Raw genomic sequence first — 27,448 nt, 5'->3', positions numbered from 1 at the left:
CGGATTGAGGAACGCGCTGATTAGCCGGTTTCATATGTTGTGTGTGCAAAGATAAGCGCCAGTAAATTTAAATGCTTAGCGGCCCAAAAACCAGGACATTTTCATCACTTTATAAAAAAACTAAAACAAAAATGTAAGCTGCAATCTAAGTTATATCTCCTGGGTTTGTTTGTTTGCGTGGTAATGTTTTCTCCTCCCCTTATTTATAAAGCGTCCCCAACCCACTCGCGTTGTTTTCTGTCAGTGAGTGAATGGACTGTCAGATTGGCTGGATAGTATCCAAGCTTTGATTTGTGGTGTCTTACAGCTGACACACCATCTATTATGTAACGTTAACATTATTTTTGGATCAGGAATAGTTGTGTTTTGTGTGTCAGCCTATCTTAGCCCAAGTTTGCGTCGCTAGCTAGCTAGGCTACCAGTATCCTAGCTGAATTTCACAAAATCTGAAGTAAATTGCATATATTAAAAAAAGAAAAAAATTCCATATCCATATCATCCTTACCTTGATCTTGTTATTTGCGTTTCAAAGCCATCTCCACCATCATTTTCCCGCGAGGATAGGCCATTATTAATGTTAGATAAAGTTAAAAACAACCACTGCAACAATTTTATTTTCACTTTATTTATTTAATGGTTGTGACAAAAGTGCTTCAATTACATATAGGCATTAACGTAACTTCAGCGCAAAAATTTGTACGTTTGTAAAACAAAGTCAGAGTGCCTTAACTCCAACTGTAACTTGATTCCAGCATTCTAGAGTGCAGCGGAACTAAGCTAAAAGACCGTAACTGATGTTAAGGGCTTCTGCCTTTGCTTTCCCTCTGCTTTTGGAAGTTATGACAAAAACGACATCTTATTTTTAGCAGAAAAGAACAAAATTGACTCACGATATTTTTCCACATGATAAAACTGATGTCCATTGTTCCAAAAATGGCAATAACTAATTTTGACCAAAATTGAAGTTAAGGTCTTTTGCCTTTGCACGGCAGTATTGTTCTGTTCCAGTGATATTCTTTGACTAAATCTGAAGAGAAAAGATATCACCTATGGGGTCAAAGCCTGTTCCCCAATGGTATCTGTTGATGCTTTTGCAAGAGGCATATATACCCCTCAGGTCCCAGCAAGTTTTCACCTAGGTGGTAGGACCCAGCGATCCATTTCGCCACTTTGCTTACCTTGTCTATTCGTGTAGCATGCCTTCCAGATAATCAATATGCACTTGCTTAGCATTTTTTCCATTGGGTTATTATGGAATCAAACTAATCAAGAGTTCTAGACTTTGACAGATTCTTCTTATTTGCTTTCATGTTACTATAGACAACTATGCCTAGGGTCTTGCAGTTCTATCACACCACATGTAGTCACTTACATGTATGCTTACTTGGCATATGTAACTCTTTAGGTATTTACAACACCATTGTTCACTATATGATAAAAGTGAGAAAATTCATCGTAAGAAGTTTATAATAGTTAAAGTTTGCTCTGTGTGGATGTATTGTTCTGTTCCAGTGATGTTCTGTGACTAAATCTGAAGGGAAATTATATCACCTATGGGCTCAAAGCCTGTTCACCAATGGTATCTGCTAAAGCTTTTGCAAGAGGGTTATATACCCCTCGGGTCCCAGCAAATTTTCACCAAGGTGGTAGGACCCAGCGATCCATTTCGCACATTTGCTTACCTTATTTATTCGTGTAGCCAGCCCTCCAGATAATCAGTATATGCACTTGCTTAGCATTTTTTCCATTGGGTTATTATGGAATCAAACTAATCAAGAGTTCTAGACTTTGACAGGTTCTTCTTATTTGCTTTCATGTTACTATAGACAACTGCGCCTAGGGTTTTGAAGTTCTGTCACACCACATGTAGTCACTTACATGTATGCTTACTTGGCATATGTAATTCTTTAGGTATTTACAACACCAATGTTCACTATATGATAAAAGTGAGAAAATTAATAGTAAGAAGTTTATATTAGTTCAAGTTTGCTCTGTGTGGATGTATTGTTCTGTTCCAGTGATATTCTTTGACTAAATCTGAAGGGAAAAGATAGCACCAATGGGGTCAAAGCCTGTTCACCAATGGTATCTGCTGAAGCGTTTGCAAGAGGCATATATACCCCTCGGGTCCCAGCAAGTTTTCACCAAGGTGGTAGGACCCAGCGATCAATTTCGACTCTTTGCATACCTTGTTTATTCGTGTAGCCTGCCCTCCAGATAATCAATATGCACTTGCTTAGCATTTCTTCCATTGGGTTATTATGGAATCAAACTAATCAAGAGTTCTAGACTTTGACTGGTTCTTCTTATTTGCTTTCATGTTACTATAGACAACTATGCCTAGGGTCTTGAAATTCTATCACACCACATGTAGTCACTTACATGTATGCTTACTTGGCATATGTAATTCTTTAGGTATTTACAACACCACTGGTCACTACATGATAAAAGTGTGAAAATGAATTGTAAGATGAAGTTTATATTAGTTCAAGTTTGCTCTGTGTGGATGTATTGTTCTGTTCCAGTGATGTTATGTGACTAAATCTGAAGGGAAAATATACCACCTATGGGGTCAAAGCCTGTTCCCTAATGGTATCTGCTGAAGCTTTTGCAAGAGGCATATATACCCCTCAGGTCCCAGCAAGTTTTCACCAAGGTGGTAGGACCCAGCAATCCATTTCGCCCCTTTGCATACCTTCTTTATTCATGTATCCTGCCTTCCAGATAATCAATATGCACTTGCTTAGCATTTTTTTCCATTGGGTTATTATGGAATCAAACTAATCAAGAGTTCTAGACTTTGACAGATTCTTCTTATTTGCTTTCATGTTACTATAGACAACTATGCCTAGGGTCTTGCAGTTCTATCACACCACATGTAGTCACTTACATGTATGCTTACTTGGCATATGTAATTCTTTAGGTATGTACAACACCATTGTTCACTATATGATAAAAGTGTGAAAATTAATCGTAAGAAGAAGTTTATATTAGTTCAAGTTTGCTCTGTGTGGATGTATTGTTCTGTTCCAGTAATGTTTTGTTACTATATCTGAAGGAAAAAGATACTACCTATGGGGTCAAAGCCCGTTCCCCAATGGTATCTGCTGATGCTTTTGCAAGAGGCATATTTACCCCTCGGGTCCCAGCAAGTTTTCACCAAGGTGGTAGGACCCAGCGATCCATTTCGCGCCTTAGCTGACCTTGTTTATTCGTGCAGCCAGCCTTCCAGATAATCAATAAGCACTTGCTTAGCATTTATTCCATTGGGTTATTATGGAATCAAACTAATTAAGAGTTCTAGACTTTGACAGATTCTTCTTATTTGCTTTCATGTTACTATAGACAACTATGCCTAGGGTCTTGCAGTTCTATCACACCACATGTAGTCACTTACATGTATGCTTACTTGACATATGTAACTCTTTAGGTATTTACAACACCACTGGTCACTACATGATAGAAGTGTGAAAATTAATCGTAAGAAGAAGTTTATATTAGTTCAAGTTTGCTCTGTGTGGATGTATTGTTCTGTTCCAGTGATGTTCTGTGACTAAATCTGAAGGGAAAAGATATCAACTATGGGTCAAAGCCTGTTCCCCAATGGTATCTGTTGATGCTTTTGCAAGTGGCATATATACCCCTCGGGTCACAGCAAGTTTTCACCAAGGTGGTAGGACCCAGCGATCCATTTGGCCACTTTGCTTACCTTGTTTATTCGTGTAGCATGCCTTCCAGATATTCAATATGCACTTGCTTAGCATTTTTTCCATTGGGTTATTATAGAATCAAACTAATCAAGAGTTCTAGACTTTGACAGGTTCTTCTTATTTGCTTTCATGTTACTATAGACAACTATGCCTATGGTCTTGCAGTTCTATCACACCACATGTAGTCACTTACATGTATGCTTACTTGGCATATGTAACTCTTTAGGTATTTACAACACCATTGTTCACTATATGATAAAAGTGATAAAATTCATCGTAAGAAGTTTATATTAGTTCAAGTTTGCTCTGTGTGGATGTATTGTTCTGTTCCAGTGATGTTCTGTGACTAAATCTGAAGGGAAAATATATCACCTATGGGCTCAAAGCCTGTTCACCAATGGTATCTGCTTAAGATTTTACAAGAGGGTTATATACCCCTCGGGTCCCAGCAAGTTTTCACCAAGGTGGTAGGACCCAGCGATCCATTTCTCGCCTTTGCTTACCTTATTTACTCGTGTAGCCAGCCCTCCAGATAATCAGTATATGCACTTGCTTAGCATTTTTTCCATTGGGTTATTATGGAATCAAACTAATCAGAGTTCTAGACTTTGACAGGTTCTTCTTATTTGCTTTCATGTTACTATAGACAACTATGCCTAGGGTTTTGAAGTTCTATCACACCACTTGTAGTCACTTACATGTATGCTTACTTGGCATATGTAATTCTTTAGGTATTTACAACACCAATGTTCACTATATGATAAAAGTGAGAAAATTAATCGTAAGAAGAAGTTTATATTAGTTCAAGTTTGCTCTGTGTGGATGTATTGTTCTGTTCCAGTGATATTCTTTGACTAAATCTGAAGGGAAAAAATATCACCTATGGGGTCAAAGCCTGTTCACCAATGGTATCTGTTGAAGCTTCTGCAAGAGGCATATATACCCCTCAGGTCCCAGCAAGTTTTCACCAAGGTGGTAGGACCCAGCAATCCCTTTCGCCCCTTTGCATACCTTCTTTATTCATGTATCCTGCCTTACAGATAATCAATATGCACTTGCTTAGCATTTTTTTCCATTGGGTTATTATGGAATCAAACTAATCAAGAGTTCTAGACTTTGACAGATTCTTCTTATTTGCTTTCATGTTACTATAGACAACTATGCCTAGGGTCTTGCAGTTCTATCACACCACATGTAGTAACTTACATGTATGCTTACTTGGCATATGTAATTCTTTAGGTATTTACAACACCATTGTTCACTATATGATAAAAGTGTGAAAATTAATCGTAAGAAGAAGTTTATATTAGTTCAAGTTTGCTCTGTGTGGATGTATTGTTCTGTTCCAGTAATGTTTTGTTACTACATCTGAAGGAAAAAGATACTACCTATGGGGTCAAAGCCCGTTCCCCAATGGTATCTGCTGATGCTTTTGCAAGAGGCATATTTACCCCTCGGGTCCCAGCAAGTTTTCACCAAGGTGGTAGGACCCAGCGATCCATTTCGCGCCTTTGCTGACCTTGTTTATTCGTGTAGCCAGCCTTCCAGATAATCAATAAGCACTTGCTTAGCATTTATTCCATTGGGTTATTATGGAATCAAACTAATCAAGAGTTCTAGACTTTGATAGGTTCTTCTTATTTGCTTTCATGTTACTATAGACAACTATGCCTAGGGTCTTGCAGTTCTATCACACCACATGTAGTCACTTACATGTATGCTTACTTGGCATATGTAACTCTTTAGGTATTTACAACACCACTGGTCACTATATGATAAAAGTGTGAAAATTAATCGTAAGAAGAAGTTTATATTAGTTCAAGTTTGCTCTGTGTGGATGTATTGTTCTGTTCCAGTAATGTTTTGTTACTACATCTGAAGGAAAAAGATACTACCTATGGGGTCAAAGCCCGTTCCCCAATGGTATCTGCTGATGCTTTTGCAAGAGGCATATTTACCCCTCGGGTCCCAGCAAGTTTTCACCAAGGTGGTAGGACCCAGCGATCCATTTCGCGCCTTTGCTGACCTTGTTTATTCGTGTAGCCAGCCTTCCAGATAATCAATAAGCACTTGCTTAGCATTTATTCCACTGGGTTATTATGGAATCAAACTAATCAAGAGTTCTAGACTTTGACAGGTTCTTCTTATTTGCTTTCATGTTACTATAGACAACTATGCCTAGGGTCTTGCAGTTCTATCACACCACATGTAGTCACTTACATGTATGCTTACTTGGCATATGTAACTCTTTAGGTATTTAAAACACCATTGTTCACTATATGATAAAAGTGAGAAAATTCATCGTAAGAAGTTTATAATAGTTCAAGTTAGCTCTGTGTGGATGTATTGTTCTGTTCCAGTGATGTTCTGTGACTAAATCTGAAGGGAAAATATATCACCTATGGGCTCAAAGCCTGTTCACCAATGGTATCTGCTGAAGCTTTTGCAAGAGGGTTATATACCCCTCGGGTCCCAGCAAATTTTCACCAAGGTGGTAGGACCCAGCGATCAATTTCGCACATTTGCTTACCTTATTTATTCGTGTAGCCAGCCCTCCAGATAATCAGTATATGCACTTGCTTAGCATTTTTTCCATTGGGTTATTATGGAATCAAACTAATCAAGAGTTCTAGACTTTGACAGGTTCTTCTTATTTGCTTTCATGTTACTATAGACAACTATGCCTAGGGTTTTGAAGTTCTATCACACCACATGTAGTCACTTACATGTATGCTTACTTGGCATATGTAATTCTTTAGGTATTTACAACACCAATGTTCACTATATGATAAAAGTGAGAAAATTAATCGTAAGAAGAAGTTTATATTAGTTCAAGTTTGCTCTGTGTGGATGTATTGTTCTGTTCCAGTGATGTTATGTGACTAAATCTGAAGGGAAAATATACCACCTATGGGGTCAAAGCCTGTTCCCCAATGGTATCTGCTGAAGCTTTTGCAAGAGGCATTTATACCCCTCAGGTCCCTGCAAGTTTTCACCAAGGTGGTAGGACCCAGCAATCCATTTCGCCCCTTTGCATACCTTCTTTATTCATGTATCCTGCCTTCCAGATAATCAATATGCACTTGCTTAGAATTTTTTTTCCATTGGGTTATTATGGATTCAAACTAATCAAGAGTTCTAGACTTTGACAGATTCTTCTTATTTGCATTCATGTTACTATAGACAACTATGCCTAGGGTCTTGCAGTTCTATCACACCACATGTAGTCACTTACATGTATGCTTACTTGGCATATGTAATTCTTTAGGTATTTACAACACCATTGTTCACTATATGATAAAAGTGTGAAAATTAATTGTAAGAAGAAGTTTATATTAGTTCAAGTTTGCTCTGTGTGGATGTATTGTTCTGTTCCAGTAATGTTTTGTTACTACATCTGAAGGAAAAAGATACTACCTATGGGGTCAAAGCCCGTTCCCCAATGGTATCTGCTGATGCTTTTGCAAGAGGCATATTTACCCCTCGGGTCCCAGCAAGTTTTCACCAAGGTGGTAGGACCCAGCGATCCATTTCGCGCCTTTGCTGACCTTGTTTATTCGTGTAGCCAGCCTTCCAGATAATCAATAAGCACTTGCTTTGCATTTATTCCATTGGGTTATTATGGAATCAAACTAATCAAGAGTTCTAGACTTTGACAGATTCTTCTTATTTGCTTTCATGTTACTATAGACAACTATGCCTAGGGTCTTGCAGTTCTATCACACCACATGTAGTCACTTACATGTATGCTTACTTGACATATGTAACTCTTTAGGTATTTACAACACCACTGGTCACTACATGATAGAAGTGTGAAAATTAATCGTAAGAAGAAGTTTATATTAGTTCAAGTTTGCTCTGTGTGGATGTATTGTTCTGTTCTAGTGATGTTCTGTGACTAAATCTGAAGGGAAAAGATATCAACTATGGGGTAAAAGCCTGTTCCCCAATGGTATCTGTTGATGCTTTTGCAAGTGGCATATATACCCCTCGGGTCCCAGCAAGTTTTCACCAAGGTGGTAGGACCCAGCGATCCATTTCGCCACTTTGCTTACCTTGTTTATTCGTGTAGCATGCCTTCCAGATATTCAATATGCACTTGCTTAGCATTTTTTCCATTGGGTTATTATGGAATCAAACTAATCAAGAGTTCTAGACTTTGACAGATTCTTCTTATTTGCTTTCATGTTACTTTAGACAACTATGCCTAGGGTCTTGCAGTTCTATCACACCACATGTAGTCACTTACATGTATGCTTACTTGGCATATGTAACTCTTTAGGTATTTACAACACCATTGTTCACTATATGATAAAAGTGAGAAAATTCATCGTAAGAAGTTTATAATAGTTCAAGTTTGCTCTGTGTGGATGTATTGTTCTGTTCCAGTGATGTTCTGTGACTAAATCTGAAGGGAAAATATATCACCTATGGGCTCAAAGCCTGTTCACCAATGGTATCTGCTGAAGATTTTGCAAGAGGGTTATATACCCCTCGGGTCCCAGCAAATTTTCACCAAGGTGGTAGGACCCAGCGATCCATTTCGCACATTTGCTTACCTTATTTATTCGTCTAGCCAGCCCTCCAGATAATCAGTATATGCACTTGCTTAGCATTTTTTCCATTGGGTTATTATGGAATCAAACTAATCAAGAGTTCTAGACTTTGACAGGTTCTTCTTATTTGCTTTCATGTTACTATAGACAACTATGCCTAGGGTTTTGAAGTTCTATCACACCACATGTAGTCACTTACATGTATGCTTACTTGGCATATGTAATTCTTTAGGTATTTACAACAGCAATGTTCACTATATGATAAAAGTGAGAAAATTAATCGTAAGAAGAAGTTTATATTAGTTCAAGTTTGCTCTGTGTGGATGTATTGTTCTGTTCCAGTGATATTCTTTGACTAAATCTGAAGGGAAAAGATAGCACCTATGGGGTCAAAGCCTGTTCCCCAATGGTATCTGCTGAAGATTTTGCAAGAGGCATATATACCCCTCGGGTCCCAGCAAGTTTTCACCAAGGTGGTAGGACCCAGCGATCCATTTCGCGCCTTTGCTGACCTTGTTTATTCGTGTAGCCAGCCTTCCAGATAATCAATAAGCACTTGCTTAGCATTTATTCCATTGGGTTATTATGGAATCAAACTAATCAAGAGTTCTAGACTTTGACAGATTCTTCTTATTTGCTTTCATGTTACTATAGACAACTATGCCTAGGGTCTTGCAGTTCTATCACACCACATGTAGTCACTTACATGTATGCTTACTTGACATATGTAACTCTTTAGGTATTTACAACACCACTGGTCACTACATGATAGAAGTGTGAAAATTAATCGTAAGAAGAAGTTTATATTAGTTCAAGTTTGCTCTGTGTGGATGTATTGTTCTGTTCCAGTGATGTTCTGTGACTAAATCTGAAGGGAAAAGATATCAACTATGGGGTCAAAGCCTGTTCCCCAATGGTATCTGTTGATGCTTTTGCAAGTGACATATATACCCCTCGGGTCCCAGCAAGTTTTCACCAAGGTGGTAGGACCCAGCGATCCATTTCGCCACTTTGCTTACCTTGTTTATTTGTGTAGCATGCCTTCCAGATAATCAATATGCACTTGCTTAGCATTTTTTCCATTGGGTTATTATGGAATCAAACTAATCAAGAGTTCTAGACTTTGACAGATTCTTCTTATTTGCGTTCATGTTACTATAGACAACTATGCGCATGCGTCGCGTCTGAACGCGTTGTTGTCTTTGGAGCTCTATCGATTTGATTTATAATTCTTGATTTTACTCTTTAAACTTACTTACAACAAACATTTTCTACTTTTCCTCACTGAGAAGCACTACTGCTCAAACCTCATAGTTACAACGCGGACTGTTGAGCAGACGTGTCTCAAGCCTGTTAGTGATTCTACGCTGGATACTCTTATAGGTTACTCCCGGGGATCACGGCTGAACGCGTCTTCTCAACACTCACTTACAAACATTTTTCACCTATCGTGCATCTACTCTACACCCGTACAACTTAAAAGACGGATTATATCTAAGACGCTTGTCAGAAATTAGTATTAATTGATAGCATCACTGGTAGTGTCGTTGCTAACTTACTGTCCATCTGTTAAAATGGCGAATATATCAGATGCAAGTAGTCTACCTTTTGGTGCAGGTGAGGACACATTTGAGCTGCACGCGGTACAGTCTGAGCTGGAAGCTGTTGAGAAACAGATCCACGACCTTTTAGTGAGACAGGCCGAGCCGAGAGACCGGTGTTTGGCTCTTGAAACATCACGCGCTGATGCTCACAAATCAGAGATTAATGTTACTAACCCGCTGACTCCGACCTCGTCTACTCCGTGCGTTACTCGGCATCGGTCCCGAGCGCCAAGGTCGCGATCAGCCATGGTCTCGTTCACTCCGGCTCCAACACGCCACCACGAAGCCTGGATATTTCCGCAGCGGAAGACGCGAGTCAGGTCTAGACCAAGACCCTCTCCGACCCTCCCGGTTTTCGAGTTATCCACACAAAACCGCTTCTCCCCTCTTGGCGAAACAGAACGCGATGCTGTGATCATCGGTGATTCCATTGTTCGGCACGTCCATGCTACATCAGGTAAAAATAAGGTGCACAGTCACTGCTTTCCTGGTGCTCGTGTTTCTGAAATCGCTGCTTGCGTTCCCGAGATTCTAAACGATAACGAGCGCGTCGGAACTTTGGTATTGCACGCGGGTGTGAACGACATCAGGCTGCGCCAGACGGAAGTTCTGAAGAAAGACTTCAGGAATCTGATCGATACGGTACGCAGCACATCGCCTGATATAACGATCATTGTGTCAGGACCGCTTCCCACGTACCGTCTAGGACATGACAAGTTTAGTAGATTATTCGCGCTAAATGAATGGTTAACGTCATGGTGCAATGAGCAGAAACTGCTCTTTGTAAATAATTGGAATCTGTTTTGGGAGCGTCCTAGGCTATACCGTGCTGATGGCTTACACCCAAACAGATTCGGATCGGATCTTCTGTCAGATAACATCTCCAAAATCTTAAATACCTTTTGACTAGTAACCAAAAGTCCAAATCATAGTCTCTGCTGCACCAAATTAACTGATATAAATACTAGTGTAGAACATTGCATAGAAACTGTGTCTATTCCTCGTTTAGTGCGATCAAATAATAAATCTACTGCAGGATCTAGGAAAAATCTAATTGTTATTAAAACAGAAAATGTTGCTATTAGTAAACAAAAACAATTTCTAAAGCTAGGTTTTTTTAGACATTAGATCACTCACACCTAAGGCAGTTACAGATGGTGGTCAACCAGAATGCCTATTACCGCCGCGCCAGCCGCCGCGGCGAAATTACCGCGGCGAAAATAAACCAGCCGCATTTCAAAGTCGTTCCCGAAATGACCGCCAGGTGGCGCAAAGGGACATTGTGCAAAACAGCAGCAATTGCCGTATTTTAAAATGTAAGTGGGTTAAATAATAGGCATATTTTTCATTTATATAAATAGGCCTATTAGGCTACAACAGAATAGAACCAAAGATAGAATCAATTTTACAGCTGAAAAAATAGAATCAAAAGTTAAAAATAGAGACGATGTTAGGAGCAATGACGCTGAATATTTTTACTATTCTATTGAGGAATTAGATAAACGAAGAGCTCTCGTGAGCGATACAATTTATAGTGATTTCAAAAGCAGTCCTTAAAAAAAAAAAATTACATGGAGTAGTGTGGCATAATTTTTGAGAGATTACGCGGAACACGTTTTAGTTAAGATCCTGGTTTCAATGCCCTTAATGTATATAGGCTAGGCTTTTAAAAAAATCACAACTCGTTTTGAGATTGTTTTGAATTAAACATTGAAGTTTAAAATGTAGTGTTTTGGCACACCAGGCCGAGTGGCGTTACGCATTGTTCAAAAATCAGGTTTTATTCTGGCATGTTGAATTGGCGTTAGATTTTTTTTTATTATTTATTAGATTTAGATTTTAGGTTTTGTTAGATTTATTTTTCTCATAACAGCTAAAATAACTTAATATGATTTTTATCAATGAACTAGTGTTTTCTGACAGTGTCGACTGCAAAGATGAAGTTGACGATCGCCATATTTGTAGTGAACGCACCTAGAGAGAAATGCACAAAGACATAATCAGAGAGTAGCCTTTTTCTTTTTCGTTTTGAATTATTTCGTTTGAAGACATTTCAAGCTTTGTGTATTTGATGTATTTATCATGTCTGTGTGAGGCATATGCTGAGTTTCGTTAAGTTAGGAAGATGAGATGTGCTCCAGCTGACGTGCAATGCAAGTGACCTCACGGGCGCCTCTATGATTAGTGTCTGTTTGCTTCTCTTACTTATTGAATCCAGACAATTGGGTGATGAAAAAATGATTAAAATTAAGATACAATTTATAGAAAACGAAATTCACTTTAAAAAAAGGTTTCTACTAAACAAAACTTAATGAAGTGGTCAAAATCATGTCTGACCCACTCCATATCCATCTCTCGATATAATGCATCTTATCTTACTCATGCTGTTCACTTTTCATATTCAACATAGATTGAAAAAACAACATTATAATATTTTAACAAATATGATACTAAATGAGATTATTTAATGTCTACAACAGTAGGCCTATAGACTCTATTTGTACAAATTGCTGCACGTTAATGTAATTAAATGAAACCTTGTAACGAATTCACATTGTAGGGTAGACTGTGTACAGTTGAGACACCTTAAATAACTTGCGTTCCAGCAAGCACAAGTTGTGATTTTTGCTGTGCACTTGCATATAAGTGTCAGCTGGGAAGGAAATATAGAGACCAGACCTCTTGGAACTTTAATTGAATACATAGCGTTGGTAAAGCATACTGAAATTACATCCCTACAAATGTATTAGGCCCTACTGAAAATAAATGTATCGAATTTAAGCAAAGTAGCCTAAATGTTAAGACTGTAAGCCCTTTGCTTTTTACGTAGCCTAAAGGACTCTTATAGCCGACTTTGGGTTAATTTAATTTGTAGAGGATTTTTTAACTCAAACATTAACACTGAAATAAATTAAACTAAATTATTGTAATTTTTGGCACACCACGACGAGTGGCGCTATGCATTGTTCTAAAGCCAGGTTTTATTCTGGCATGTTGAATTAGTGTTCAACAAATGCGGCGGCGCGTTCATTTGAATGAAGAGCGCTTCTCGCTCGTGTGAGCGAACACACACTGGAACGTTAGGCCTTATAGCAACGAGTGAATAGTGGCCGAGTGGTTGAACGTACGTTACGATCATTTAGATGACACGGGTTCGAATCCCGAACTAACTTGGACTACTGGTGTTTTTATATTAGCCTATTAATGCATTTTATAGTCTATTGTTGATGCAGAGAGATTTGTCTTCTAAAACATTTTTTTTTTTGCCTATTTACAAAATAAAATCGCCATGCATTTCCATTTTACACTAAGGAACAAATATTATACAATGACTTTACTTCTGTAGCCTATAATAATTCATATATATGACGTTTAAACGACAAACAATAAAATCAGAACCAGTATTCTGTTGCGTTCATGGTTCCAGTGGCAGTAATGCATCCACGGCTTTTCAAAATGTCTCAAAGCGTTTTGAGATTGTTTTGAATTAAATATTGAAGTTTATAATTTGTTTGGCACGACGAGTGGCAAACTCTTTGTTTTGTTTTGCAAACTCAGCTAGCCTGTGGGGGGTTTGGAGAAGGCAATACTTTGCTTTATCGTGGGGGTGCAGGACAGAGGTGTTAATGTTCCGTCTTTCATATGGAGAGTGTCGGAGCCAGCCTGATGAGGCAAAGGCAAAATTCTTTTAAGGATTAATCTCAAAATCTCCAAAAGTCCATAGCCTATGTACAGTAGGCCCTATATCTTATTAAATTATATATTGTAGTTTTATTGATTGTATAGGTTTTCCACAAACAATTTAAATGTAGCAGATACAGAGCTCTTTTATTGGCGACCCACCTCGTTTTATTGTGAGGTGAATTCAGCAAGGCATGTTGTATCTTTGAAGGAACAAAAGCTATTTGTTACAGTTTTTTCTTTCGTGATTTGTGTGGATGACACACAGCGACACATACAGTATTATCAGCTGTATGGTGTTTTTTTACGCTGAAATGCTTAATTTCGAGAAAGACCCGCCGCGCGCAGTGAGGGAGACCAAACTTACAAAAAAAATATCCAGCGCGAGAGAGGCAAAGAAAAACGCCTGTTCTTAATTTATGTTGCTTTGAACTTTTTCCGTTTTGTACCGTTTTAATTTTTTAATTTAGCTGCAATTTCTTTGACAATAGAAATTTAAAATGTTGCAAGAATAGGCCTAAGATTCTGTGTTTCTTATTTTGCATCACAAAGGGAATAAACTCTATCGATGCAACCCTGTTTAAATAAATAAACTGTCCCGACACTTTATTCATATCTTAAAATGTGCGATGGGTTTTCAAACTTAATTAATTTTATTTTTCTTTTACATTTTCATTGTTTATTTTTTAATTGAAAGCAATACTGTATTGAAAGTATTTTTCTGATTTGTTCGATCTGTTTTGAAAAATGTCTTCCGTTGCTATGGCCGGGTATCACTGTCAGTCATCTCAATCTCGTGAATGATTCACACACACACAAAAAAATTATTTAGCAGATTAAAGACGAATCATCTTCATTTTCTGGTGCAATCGGCTGACAGTCTTCCTTCATCAGATGTGTCGTCTTTGCAGCGGGAATGTAGCAAATTTATGTTGTAATGTACAATTGATAATTAAACAAGATGATTGACTTTAATAAACAGATGCATATTTAAGCATCAAGAACGGAAAAACATAAACACTGTCGGCTACACTGAGATTCGATCTCAGATCGTTTGAAGCTCCCAGAGGCTCTTGTTAATGCTTTGACCACAGAGCTACCGTCTGAATCGCCAACGTCAATTATTTTCTCTGTTTTAAAAGTTTGTAACATGTAAGGCTATTTAGTTCTGAATATAACAAAGAATGCTTAAACCGACTACATCGGTTAGGAGCTGCAAGTCCTGAAAATGTTTTAATTTCACGGTAAATTATTTTAAGTTATTTCACTGTTATGTTTCAGTTAATAAATCTACAAACACATTAAAATAACACGAAGAAAATGACAAGTAACCTATTGACATAGCCTTTCTAAATTATAGAAAAACTGGGCACACAATGTTAACGTGTGTCTACTTTGTTTAAATTTAATGAATTTGAATTCGTTTAACCACAATATTTATCTTGAATTTATCTGTGGCCTCAGCTCAAATTACTGCCGCGGCAGATTACGTCATAAAGAGAATAAACTGACACTTTTCAAAGTCTGTGATTACAGCGCCACTCAGCGGTAAAAGGCAGCAAATACACATCCCAATTTTGCCGCCGCGGGAACGGCGGCGGTAAAAGTCTCATTCTGGTTGACCACCATCTGTATTGTAAATGAAATAGTCACAGATAATAGCATAGATGTACTTTGCCTTACTGAAACCTGGCTTAAACCAAATGATTATTTCGGTCTAAATGAGTCTACTCCATCAGGATACTCCTATAAGCACGAGCCCCGTCTGATTGGTCGTGGCGGCGGTATTGCAACTATCTATAGAGATATTCTCAATGTTACTCAGAAAACGGGTTATAAGTTTATTTCATTTGAAGTACTTGTACTAAATGTTACGCTCTTAGATGATAGAAAAACATCCCTATTATCTTTAGCCTTGGCTACCGTATATAGACCACCAGGGCCTTACGCTGATTTCCTAAAAGAATTTGCAAATTTTCTCTCAGATCTATTGGTCAATGTCGATAAAATATTGATTGTTGGAGATTTTAACATACACGTAGATAATCAAAATGATACGTTAGGGGCTGCGTTTATAGACTTATTAAACTCCTTTGGGGTTAAGCAAAACGTTACCGGACCAACTCATCGTTTTAATCATACACTCGATTTAATTATATCACATGGAACCGATCCAACCGATATAGATATCATTCCGCAAAGTGATGATGTAACTGACCATTACATGGTAACTTGCATATTACGTACCCCGGTAATATATCATGCTGCGCCGCGTTATCGATTAGGCAGAACAATCCTTCCATCCACCATAGATAATTTTTCAAATTGCTTATCGGATCTGTCTCAGCTGCTGCCTGAACCTAAACAAACAGATGAACTAGACGAACTAACCAGCACTATGAGCACCGTTCTCTCTGGAAAATGGGATATTGTTGCACCTATGAGACTAAAAAAGGTCAGAGAGAAAATTAAAGCACCATGGTACAACAATACTACTCGTGTTCTAAAGAGAGAAACCCGTAATTTAGAGCTTAAATGAAAACAAACTAATTTAGAGGTTTTTAGAATCGCTTGGAAAGACAGTACGTCACGCTATAAAAAGGCCCTAAAAGCGGCCAGGGCTGAGCATCTCCGCAAACTAATAGAAAATAACCAAAACAATCCTAGGTTCTTATTTAACACCGTGGCTAGACTAACAAATAAACAAGCGTCACCTGAACAAAATATTCCGTTACAGTTTAGTAGTAATGATTTCATGAATTTTTTCACTGAGAAAATAGAAAACATCAGATCCACAATTGTAAACGTTCAATCTTCAATCGCGCCTTATAATTCAGCCTCGATTATCACCCCGCAAGAACAATTACAGTGCTTTACAACTATAGAACAAAAAGAGTTAAATAAATTTATCATTTCCTCTAAAACAACAACATGTTTATTAGATCCCATACCAACTAAACTATTGAAAGAAGTGTTACCTATAGTGGAAGAGCCTCTCCTCAATATTATTAACTTGTCTTTATCTTTAGGTCATGTTCCAAGAACATTTAAATTGGCAGTTATAAAACCTCTCATTAAGAAACCACAATTAGACCCAAATAACCTAGCAAATTATAGACCCATTTCAAATCTTCCTTTTATGTCCAAAATATTAGAAAAAGTTGTGTCTGCCCAACTGGGCTCTTTCTTGCAAGAAAATGACACCTATGAAAAGTTTCAGTCTGGGTTCAGGCCGCATCATAGCACTGAAACTGCGCTCGTTAAAATCACAAATGATTTACTCTTAGCTTCTGACCAAGGCTGTATCTCAATACTAGTTTTACTTGATCTTAGTGCTGCGTTCGATACTATAGATCACACAATACTCTTAGATCGGCTACAAAACTATACCGGTGTTCAAGGACAAGCATTAAGCTGGTTCAGATCATACCTATCTGACCGCTACCATTTTGTCTATTTAAACGGAGAAAAATCGATCATAACTCCAGTAAACTATGGAGTGCCGCAAGGATCTGTGTTAGGCCCTCTATTATTCTCAATATATATGCTGCCACTTGGAAATATTATAAGGAAACATGGAATTAGTTTCCATTGTTATGCTGATGACACTCAACTATATATTTCATCACGGCCGGATGAAAACGCTAAATTATCCAAATTGACAGAGTGTGTTAAAGATATAAAAGATTGGATGACGCACAATTTTCTTTTATTAAATCCAGATAAGACAGAGGTAATACTTTTCGGTTCAAAAAACCGCCCACAAAACCTCTTACAATACAACTTTAACATAGTAGGGTGTCCTGTTACTTTATCCTCTACAGTAAAAGACCTGGGTGTTATATTAGATTGTAACTTGTCTTTTGAAAATCATATTTCATATGTTACAAAAACAGCATTTTTTCACCTTAGAAATATTGCTAAATTACGTAACATGCTATCTGTTTCTGATGCAGAAAAGCTAGTTCATGCATTCATGACCTCGAGACTAGATTACTGTAATGCTTTATTAGCTGGTTGTCCTGCATCCTCAATAAACAAGCTACAGTTAATCCAAAATGCCGCCGCTAGAGTTCTTACTAGATCAAGAAAGTTTGACCATATAACACCAATTTTATCATCACTACATTGGTTACCTATAAAGTTCCGTATTAATTACAAGGTATTGCTACTGACTTATAAAGCCCTAAACGGCTTAGCTCCAGTTTATTTAACGGATCTTCTATCGCCCTATAATCCATCGCGCTCTTTAAGATCACTAAATTCGAGGCTTCTGGTCATACCTAGGATATCCAGATCCACCAAAGGAGGGAGAGCATTTTCACATTTAGCACCAAAACTCTGGAATAGCCTTGCTGATACTGTTCGTTGCTCAGATTCGCTCTCCCAGTTTAAAACTAGATTAAAGACGCATCTCTTCAGCCAGGCATTCATATAATATTTTAATCTTACAGTTAAGGCGAGACACGGCAGGCAAAAACATCGATTTTCATGCAGTGGTCAATTTTGAGATTTTGGGCTAGTTTACTCCTTCAATATGTGTTCTTTCAAGCTGCTATAAAGAAAACGTTGAAAATATACATTAAGATGTTTATTTTATTACATTTTGTTTACTTGCGGCTGTAAGTTTCTCCCGAATTTACCAGGAAGTTAGCATTACAATACGACGCGCCGAGCTCCGTCTGTTTACTGAAGTCTGTCATGACCGGTATCACCGTGAAGCTCTGAGTCTCCTGCACAACGCTATGTAACCCAAATATGGGCATTTCCTTTCTATCAGTAACCAATCGTGAATGTCCAAAGGGGGATTTAAAGCTACAACGATTTCTCATTTAGAGCTATTTAAATCTTTAACTGCCGTTTTCTCAAAATGAGTTTTTGTCATTCTCCAGTAGAAACATCTCAGCCTATGTAGCACCTGTGTACACCAAACTTTCCAGTTATACACTTAGCAGTATTCTGAAGATATTTTCAGAGGGATTTGTTAATAAATCATTCCTGGCCTGATTTATGTGACATTTTATTAAAAAAAATATGGCGAAAATCTATGTTTTATGGCTATGGACAGTATATTTTGATTTTATAGGTAATGAAAGTATATATCCTGAAATCCCTCTGAGTTTTTATTTTCATCTTGTGTGTAAACAAAATGAAAAAATAATTTTTCACCTGGCTTTATCATATGTTCAGATCTATCTACCGAAAATATATGCAAAATCGTGCATATTTAATGAGATAATGCCTAATTTGCATAATTAAACATACAAATTTCTAAAACTTGTAATACATTTTTTTTATATACTTGTGAAAGTAATCAACTGAGGAAGTTTCATGGTGATATCTATTATTTTAAATTTTTACCCTATTCACCTGTAGTGTCTCGCCTTAAATCCGGTCTCTACTTCATAAACGCCAGAGGAGAACTGGCCCCCGACTGAGCCTGGGTTCTCCCAAGGTTTTTTTTTCTCCATTAGGTCACCTAATGGAGTTTTTCGGTTCCTTGCCACTGTTGCCTTTGGCTTGCTCAGTTGGGGATGCTTAAATTGATTAATCGATTCACCAGTGCTATTGATCTGCATTACCAAACGTGGATGTTTTACACCAGAAACAAACACTGATGTACTATTTTATTTAATACTGTGAAGCTGCTTTGATACAATCTGTATTGTGAAAAGCGCTATATAAATAAAGTTGACTTGACTTGACTTGACTTAAATCTGAAGGGAAAAGATAGCACCTATGGGGTCAAAGCCCGTTCCCCAATGGTATCTGCTGATGCTTTTGCAAGAGGCATATATACCCCTCGGGTCCCAGCAAGTTTTCACCAAGGTGGTAGGACCCAGCGATTCATTTCGCGCTTTTGCTTACCTTATTTACTCGTGTAGCCAGCCCTCCAGATAATCAGTATATGCACTTGCTTAGCATTTTTTCCATTGGGTTATTATGGAATCAAACTAATCAAGAGTTCTAGACTTTGACAGATTCTTCTTATTTGCTTTCATGTTTCTATAGACAACTATGCCTAGGGTTTTGAAGTTCTATCACACCACATGTAGTCACTTACATGTATGCTTACTTGGCATATGTAATTCTTTAGGTATTTACAACACCAATGTTCACTATATGATAAAAGTGAGAAAATTAATCGTAAGAAGAAGTTTATATTAGTTCAAGTTTGCTCTGTGTGGATGTATTGTTCTGTTCCAGTGATATTCTTTGACTAAATCTGAAGGGAAAATATATCACCTATTGGATCAAAGCCTGTTCCCCAATGGTATCTGTTGATGCTTTTGCAAGAGGCATATATACCCCTCAGGTCCCAGCAAGTTTTCACCAAGGTGGTAGGACCCAGCGATCCATTTCGCCACTTTGCTTACCTTGTTTATTCGTGTAGCATGCCTTCCAGATAATCAATATGCACTTGCTTAGCATTTTTTCCATTGGGTTATTATGGAATCAAAATAATCAAGAGTTCTAGACTTTGACAGATTCTTCTTATTTGCTTTCATGTTACTATAGACAACTATGCCTAGGGTCTTGCAGTTCTATCACACCACATGTAGTCACTTACATGTATGCTTACTTGGCATATGTAACTCTTTAGGTATTTACAACACCATTGTTCACTATATGATAAAAGTGAGAAAATTCATCGTAAGAAGTTTATAATAGTTCAAGTTTGCTCTGTGTGGATGTATTGTTCTGTTCCAGTGATGTTCTGTGACTAAATCTGAAGGGAAAATATATCACCTATGGGCTCAAAGCCTGTTCACCAATGGTATCTGCTGAAGCTTTTGCAAGAGGGTTATATACCCCTCGGGTCCCAGCAAATTTTCACCAAGGTGGTAGGACCCAGCGATCCATTTCGCACATTTGCTTACCATATTTATTCGTGTAGCCAGCCCTCCAGATAATCAGTATATGCACTTGCTTAGCATTTTTTCCATTGGGTTATTATGGAATCAAACTAATCAAGAGTTCTAGACTTTGACAGGTTCTTCTTATTTGCTTTCATGTTACTATAGACAACTATGCCTAGTGTTTTGAAGTTCTATCACACCACATGTAGTCACTTACATGTATGCTTACTTGGCATATGTAATTCTTTAGGTATTTACAAGACCAATGTTCACTATATGATAAAAGTGAGAAAATTAATCGTAAGAAGAAGTTTATATTAGTTCAAGTTTGCTCTGTGTGGATGTATTGTTCTGTTCCAGTGATATTCTTTGACTAAATCTGAAGGGAAAAGATAGCACCTATGGGGTCAAAGCCTGTTCTCCAATGGTATCTGCTGAAGCTTTTGCAAGAGGCATATATACCCCTCGGGTCCCAGCAAGTTTTCACCAAGGTGGTAGGACCCAGCGATCCATTTCGACACTTTGCATACCTTGTTTATTCGTGTAGCCTGCCCTCCAGATAATCAATATGCACTTGCTTAGCATTTCTTCCATTGGGTTATTATGGAATCAAACTAATCAAGAGTTCTAGACTTTGACAGGTTCTTCTTATTTGCTTTCATGTTACTATAGACAACTATGCCTAGGGTCTTGAAATTCTATCACACCACATGTAGTCACTTACATGTATGCTTACTTGGCATATGTAATTCTTTAGGTATTTACAACACCACTGGTCACTACATGATAAAAGTGTGAAAATGAATTGTAAGATGAAGTTTATATTAGTTCAAGTTTGCTCTGTGTGGATGTATTGTTCTGTTCCAGTGATGTTATGTGACTAAATCTGAAGGGAAAATATACCACCTATGGGGTCAAAGCCTGTTCCCCAATGGTATCTGCTGAAGCTTTTGCAAGAGGCATTTATACCCCTCAGGTCCCAGCAAGTTTTCACCAAGGTGGTAGGACCCAGCAATCCATTTCGCCCCTTTGCATACCTTGTTTATTCGTGTAGCCAGCCTTCCAGATATTCAATAAGCACTTGCTTAGCATTTATTCCATTGGGTTATTATGGAATCAAACTAATCAAGAGTTCTAGACTTTGACAGGTTCTTCTTATTTGCTTTCATGTTTCTATAGACAACTATGCCTAGGGTTTTGAAGTTCTATCACACCACATGTAGTCACTTACATGTATGCTTACTTGGCATATGTAATTCTTTAGGTATTTACAACACCAATGTTCACTATATGATAAAAGTGTGAAAATTAATCGTAAGAAGAAGTTTATATTAGTTCAAGTTTGCTCTGTGTGGATGTATTGTTCTGTTTCCAGTGATATTCTTTGACTAAATCTGAAGGGAAAATATATCACCTATGGGCTCAAAGCCTGTTCACCAATGGTATCTGCTGAAGCTTTTGCAATAGGGTTATATACCCCTCGGGTCCCAGCAAATTTTCACCAAGGTGGTAGGACCCAGCGATCCATTTCGCACATTTGCTTACCTTATTTATTCGTGTAGCCAGCCCTCCAGATAATCAGTATATGCACTTGCTTAGCATTTTTTCCATTGGGTTATTATGGAATCAAACTAATCAAGAGTTCTAGACTTTGACAGGTTCTTCTTATTTGCTTTCATGTTTCTATAGACAACTATGCCTAGGGTTTTGAAGTTCTATCACACCACATGTAGTCACATACATGTATGCTTACTTGGCATATGTAATTCTTTAGGTATTTACAACACCAATGTTCACTATATGATAAAAGTGAGAAAATTAATCGTAAGAAGAAGTTTATATTAGTTCAAGTTTGCTCTGTGTGGATGTATTGTTCTGTTCCAGTGATATTCTTTGACTAAATCTGAAGGGAAAAGATAGCACCTATCGGGTCAAAGCCTGTTCCCCAATGGTATCTGCTGAAGCTTTTGCAAGAGGCATATATACCCCTCGGGTCCCAGCAAGTTTTCACCAAGGTGGTAGGACCCAGCGATCCATTTCGACACTTTGCATAAGTTGTTTATTCGTGTAGCCTGCCCTCCAGATAATCAATATGCACTTGCTTAGCATTTCTTCCATTGGGTTATTATGGAATCAAACTAATCAAGAGTTCTAGACTTTGACATGTTCTTCTTATTTGCTTTCATGTTACTATAGACAACTATGCCTTGGGTCTTGAAATTCTATCACACCACATGTAGTCACTTACATGTATGCTTACTTGGCATATGTAATTCTTTAGGTATTTACAACACCACTGGTCACTACATGATAAAAGTGTGAAAATGAATTGTAAGATGAAGTTTATATTAGTTCAAGTTTGCTCTGTGTGGATGTATTGTTCTGTTCCAGTGATGTTATGTGACTAAATCTGAAGGGAAAATATACCACCTATGGGGTCAAAGCCTGTTCCCCAATGGTGTCTGCTGAAGCTTTTGCAAGAGGCATTTAAACCCCTCAGGTACCAGCAAGTTTTCACCAAGGTGGTAGGACCCAGCAATCCATTTCGCCCCTTTGCATACCTTCTTTATTCATGTATCCTGCCTTCCAGATAATCAATATGCACTTGCTTAGCATTTTTTTCCATTGGGTTATTATGGAATCAAACTAATCAAGAGTTCTAGACTTTGACAGATTCTTCTTATTTGCTTTCATGTTACTATAGACAACTATGCCTAGGGTCTTGCAGTTCTATCACACCACATGTAGTCACTTACATGTATGCTTACTTGGCATATGTAATTCTTTAGGCATGTACAACACCATTGTTCACTATATGATAAAAGTGTGAAAATTAATCATAAGAAGAAGTTTATATTAGTTCAAGTTTGCTCTGTGTGGATGTATTGTTCTGTTCCAGTAATGTTTTGTTACTACATCTGAAGGAAAAAGATACTACCTATGGGGTCAAAGCCCGTTCCCCAATGGTATCTGCTGATGCTTTTGCAAGAGGCATATATACCCCTCGGGTCCCAGCAAGTTTTCACCAAGGTGGTAGGACCCAGCGATTCATTTCGCGCTTTTGCTTACCTTATTTACTCGTGTAGCCAGCCCTCCAGATAATCAGTATATGCACTTGCTTAGCATTTTTTCCATTGGGTTATTATGGAATCAAACTAATCAAGAGTTCTAGACTTTGACAGGTTCTTCTTATTTGCTTTCATGTTTCTATAGACAACTATGCCTAGGGTTTTGAAGTTCTATCACACCACATGTAGTCACTTACATGTATGCTTACTTGGCATATGTAATTCTTTAGGTATTTACAACACCAATGTTCACTATATGATAAAAGTGAGAAAATTAATCGTAAGAAGAAGTTTATATTAGTTCAAGTTTGCTCTGTGTGGATGTATTGTTCTGTTCCAGTGATATTCTTTGACTAAATCTGAAGGGAAAATATATCACCTATTGGATCAAAGCCTGTTCCCCAATGGTATCTGTTGATGCTTTTGCAAGAGGCATATATACCCCTCAGGTCCCAGCAAGTTTTCACCAAGGTGGTAGGACCCAGCGATCCATTTCGCCACTTTGCTTACCTTGTTTATTCGTGTAGCATGCCTTCCAGATAATCAATATGCACTTGCTTAGCATTTTTTCCATTGGGTTATTATGGAATCAAAATAATCAAGAGTTCTAGACTTTGACAGATTCTTCTTATTTGCTTTCATGTTACTATAGACAACTATGCCTAGGGTCTTGCAGTTCTATCACACCACATGTAGTCACTTACATGTATGCTTACTTGGCATATGTAACTCTTTAGGTATTTACAACACCATTGTTCACTATATGATAAAAGTGAGAAAATTCATCGTAAGAAGTTTATAATAGTTCAAGTTTGCTCTGTGTGGATGTATTGTTCTGTTCCAGTGATGTTCTGTGACTAAATCTGAAGGGAAAATATATCACCTATGGGCTCAAAGCCTGTTCACCAATGGTATCTGCTGAAGCTTTTGCAAGAGGGTTATATACCCCTCGGGTCCCAGCAAATTTTCACCAAGGTGGTAGGACCCAGCGATCCATTTCGCACATTTGCTTACCATATTTATTCGTGTAGCCAGCCCTCCAGATAATCAGTATATGCACTTGCTTAGCATTTTTTCCATTGGGTTATTATGGAATCAAACTAATCAAGAGTTCTAGACTTTGACAGGTTCTTCTTATTTGCTTTCATGTTACTATAGACAACTATGCCTAGTGTTTTGAAGTTCTATCACACCACATGTAGTCACTTACATGTATGCTTACTTGGCATATGTAATTCTTTAGGTATTTACAACACCAATGTTCACTATATGATAAAAGTGAGAAAATTAATCGTAAGAAGAAGTTTATATTAGTTCAAGTTTGCTCTGTGTGGATGTATTGTTCTGTTCCAGTGATATTCTTTGACTAAATCTGAAGGGAAAAGATAGCACCTATGGGGTCAAAGCCTGTTCCCCAATGGTATCTGTTGAAGCTTTTGCAAGAGGCATATATACCCCTCGGGTCCCAGCAAGTTTTCACCAAGGTGGTAGGACCCAGCGATCCATTTCGACACTTTGCATACCTTGTTTATTCGTGTAGCCTGCCCTCCAGATAATCAATATGCACTTGCTTAGCATTTCTTCCATTGGGTTATTATGGAATCAAACTAATCAAGAGTTCTAGACTTTGACAGGTTCTTCTTATTTGCTTTCATGTTACTATAGACAACTATGCCTAGGGTCTTGAAATTCTATCACACCACATGTAGTCACTTACATGTATGCTTACTTGGCATATGTAATTCTTTAGGTATTTACAACACCACTGGTCACTACATGATAAAAGTGTGAAAATGAATTGTAAGATGAAGTTTATATTAGTTCAAGTTTGCTCTGTGTGGATGTATTGTTCTGTTCCAGTGATGTTATGTGACTAAATCTGAAGGGAAAATATACCACCTATGGGGTCAAAGCCTGCTCCCCAATGGTATCTGCTGAAGCTTTTGCAAGAGGCATTTATACCCCTCAGGTCCCAGCAAGTTTTCACCAAGGTGGTAGGACCCAGCAATCCATTTCGCCCCTTTGCATACCTTCTTTATTCATGTATCCTGCCTTCCAGATAATCAATATGCACTTGCTTAGCATTTTTTTCCATTGGGTTATTATGGAATCAAACTAATCAAGAGTTCTAGACTTTGACAGATTCTTCTTATTTGCTTTCATGTTACTATAGACAACTATGCCTAGGGTCTTGCAGTTCTATCACACCACATGTAGTCACTTACATGAATGCTTACTTGGCATAAGTAATTCTTTAGGTATTTACAACACCAATGTTCACTATATGATAAAAGTGAGAAAATTAATCGTAAGAAGAAGTTTATATTAGTTCAAGTTTGCTCTGTGTGGATGTATTGTTCTGTTCCAGTGATATTCTTTGACTAAATCTGAAGGGAAAAGATATCACCTATGGGGTCAAAGCCTGTTCCCCAATGGTATCTGCTGAAGCTTTTGCAAGAGGCATATATAACCCTCGGGTCCCAGCAAGTTTTCACCAAGGTGGTAGGACCCAGCGATCCATTTCGCGCCTTTGCTGACCTTGTTTATTTGTGTAGCCAGCCTTCCAGATAATCAATAAGCACTTGCTTAGCATTTATTCCATTGGGTTATTATGGAATCAAACTAATCAAGAGTTCTAGACTTTGACAGATTCTTCTTATTTGCTTTCATGTTACTATAGACAACTATGCCTAGGGTCTTGCAGTTCTATCACACCACATGTAGTCACTTACATGTATGCTTACTTGACATATGTAACTCTTTAGGTATTTACAACACCACTGGTCACTACATGATAGAAGTGTGAAAATTAATCGTAAGAAGAAGTTTATATTAGTTCAAGTTTGCTCTGTGTGGATGTATTGTTCTGTTCCAGTGATGTTCTGTGACTAAATCTGAAGGGAAAATATATCACCTATGGGGTCAAAGCCTGTTCCCCAATGGTATCTGTTGATGCTTTTGCAAGTGGCATATATACCCCTCGGGTCCCAGCAAGTTTTCACCAAGGTGGTAGGACCCAGCGATCCATTTCGCCACTTTGCTTACCTTGTTTATTCGTGTAGCATGCCTTCCAGATATTCAATATGCACTTGCTTAGCATTTTTTCCATTGGGTTATTATGGAATCAAACTAATCAAGAGTTCTAGACTTTGACAGATTCTTCTTATTTGCTTTCATGTTACTATAGACAACTATGCCTAGGGTCTTGCAGTTCTATCACACCACATGTAGTCACTTACATGTATGCTTGGCATATGTAACTCTTTAGGTATTTACAACACCATTGTTCACTATATGATAAAAGTGAGAAAATTCATCGTAAGAAGTTTATAATAGTTCAAGTTTGCTCTGTGTGGATGTATTGTTCTGTTCCAGTGATGTTCTGTGACTAAATCTGAAGGGAAAATATATCACCTATGGGCTCAAAGCCTGTTCACCAATGGTATCTGCTGAAGATTTTGCAAGAGGGTTATATACCCCTCGGGTCCCAGCAAATTTTCACCAAGGTGGTAGGACCCAGCGATCCATTTCGCACATTTGCTTACCTTATTTATTCGTGTAGCCAGCCCTCCAGATAATCAGTATATGCACTTGCTTAGCATTTTTTCCATTGGGTTATTATGGAATCAAACTAATCAAGAGGTCTAGACTTTGACAGGTTCTTCTTATTTGCTTTCATGTTACTATAGACAACTATGCCTAGGGTTTTGAAGTTCTATCACACCACATGTAGTCACTTACATGTATGCTTACTTGGCATATGTAATTCTTTAGGTATTTACAACACCAATGTTCACTATATGATAAAAGTGAGAAAATTAATCGTAAGAAGAAGTTTATATTATTTCAAGTTTGCTCTGTGTGGATGTATTGTTCTGTTCCAGTGATATTCTTTGACTAAATCTGAAGGGAAAAGATAGCACCTATGGGGTCAAAGCCTGTTCCCCAATGGTATCTGCTGAAGCTTTT

The sequence above is a fragment of the Scardinius erythrophthalmus genome (genome assembly GCF_964197995.2).
Source record: "Scardinius erythrophthalmus genome assembly, chromosome: 13".
Taxonomy (NCBI): domain Eukaryota; kingdom Metazoa; phylum Chordata; class Actinopteri; order Cypriniformes; family Leuciscidae; genus Scardinius; species Scardinius erythrophthalmus.
This window is presented reverse-complemented; position numbering follows the sequence as displayed.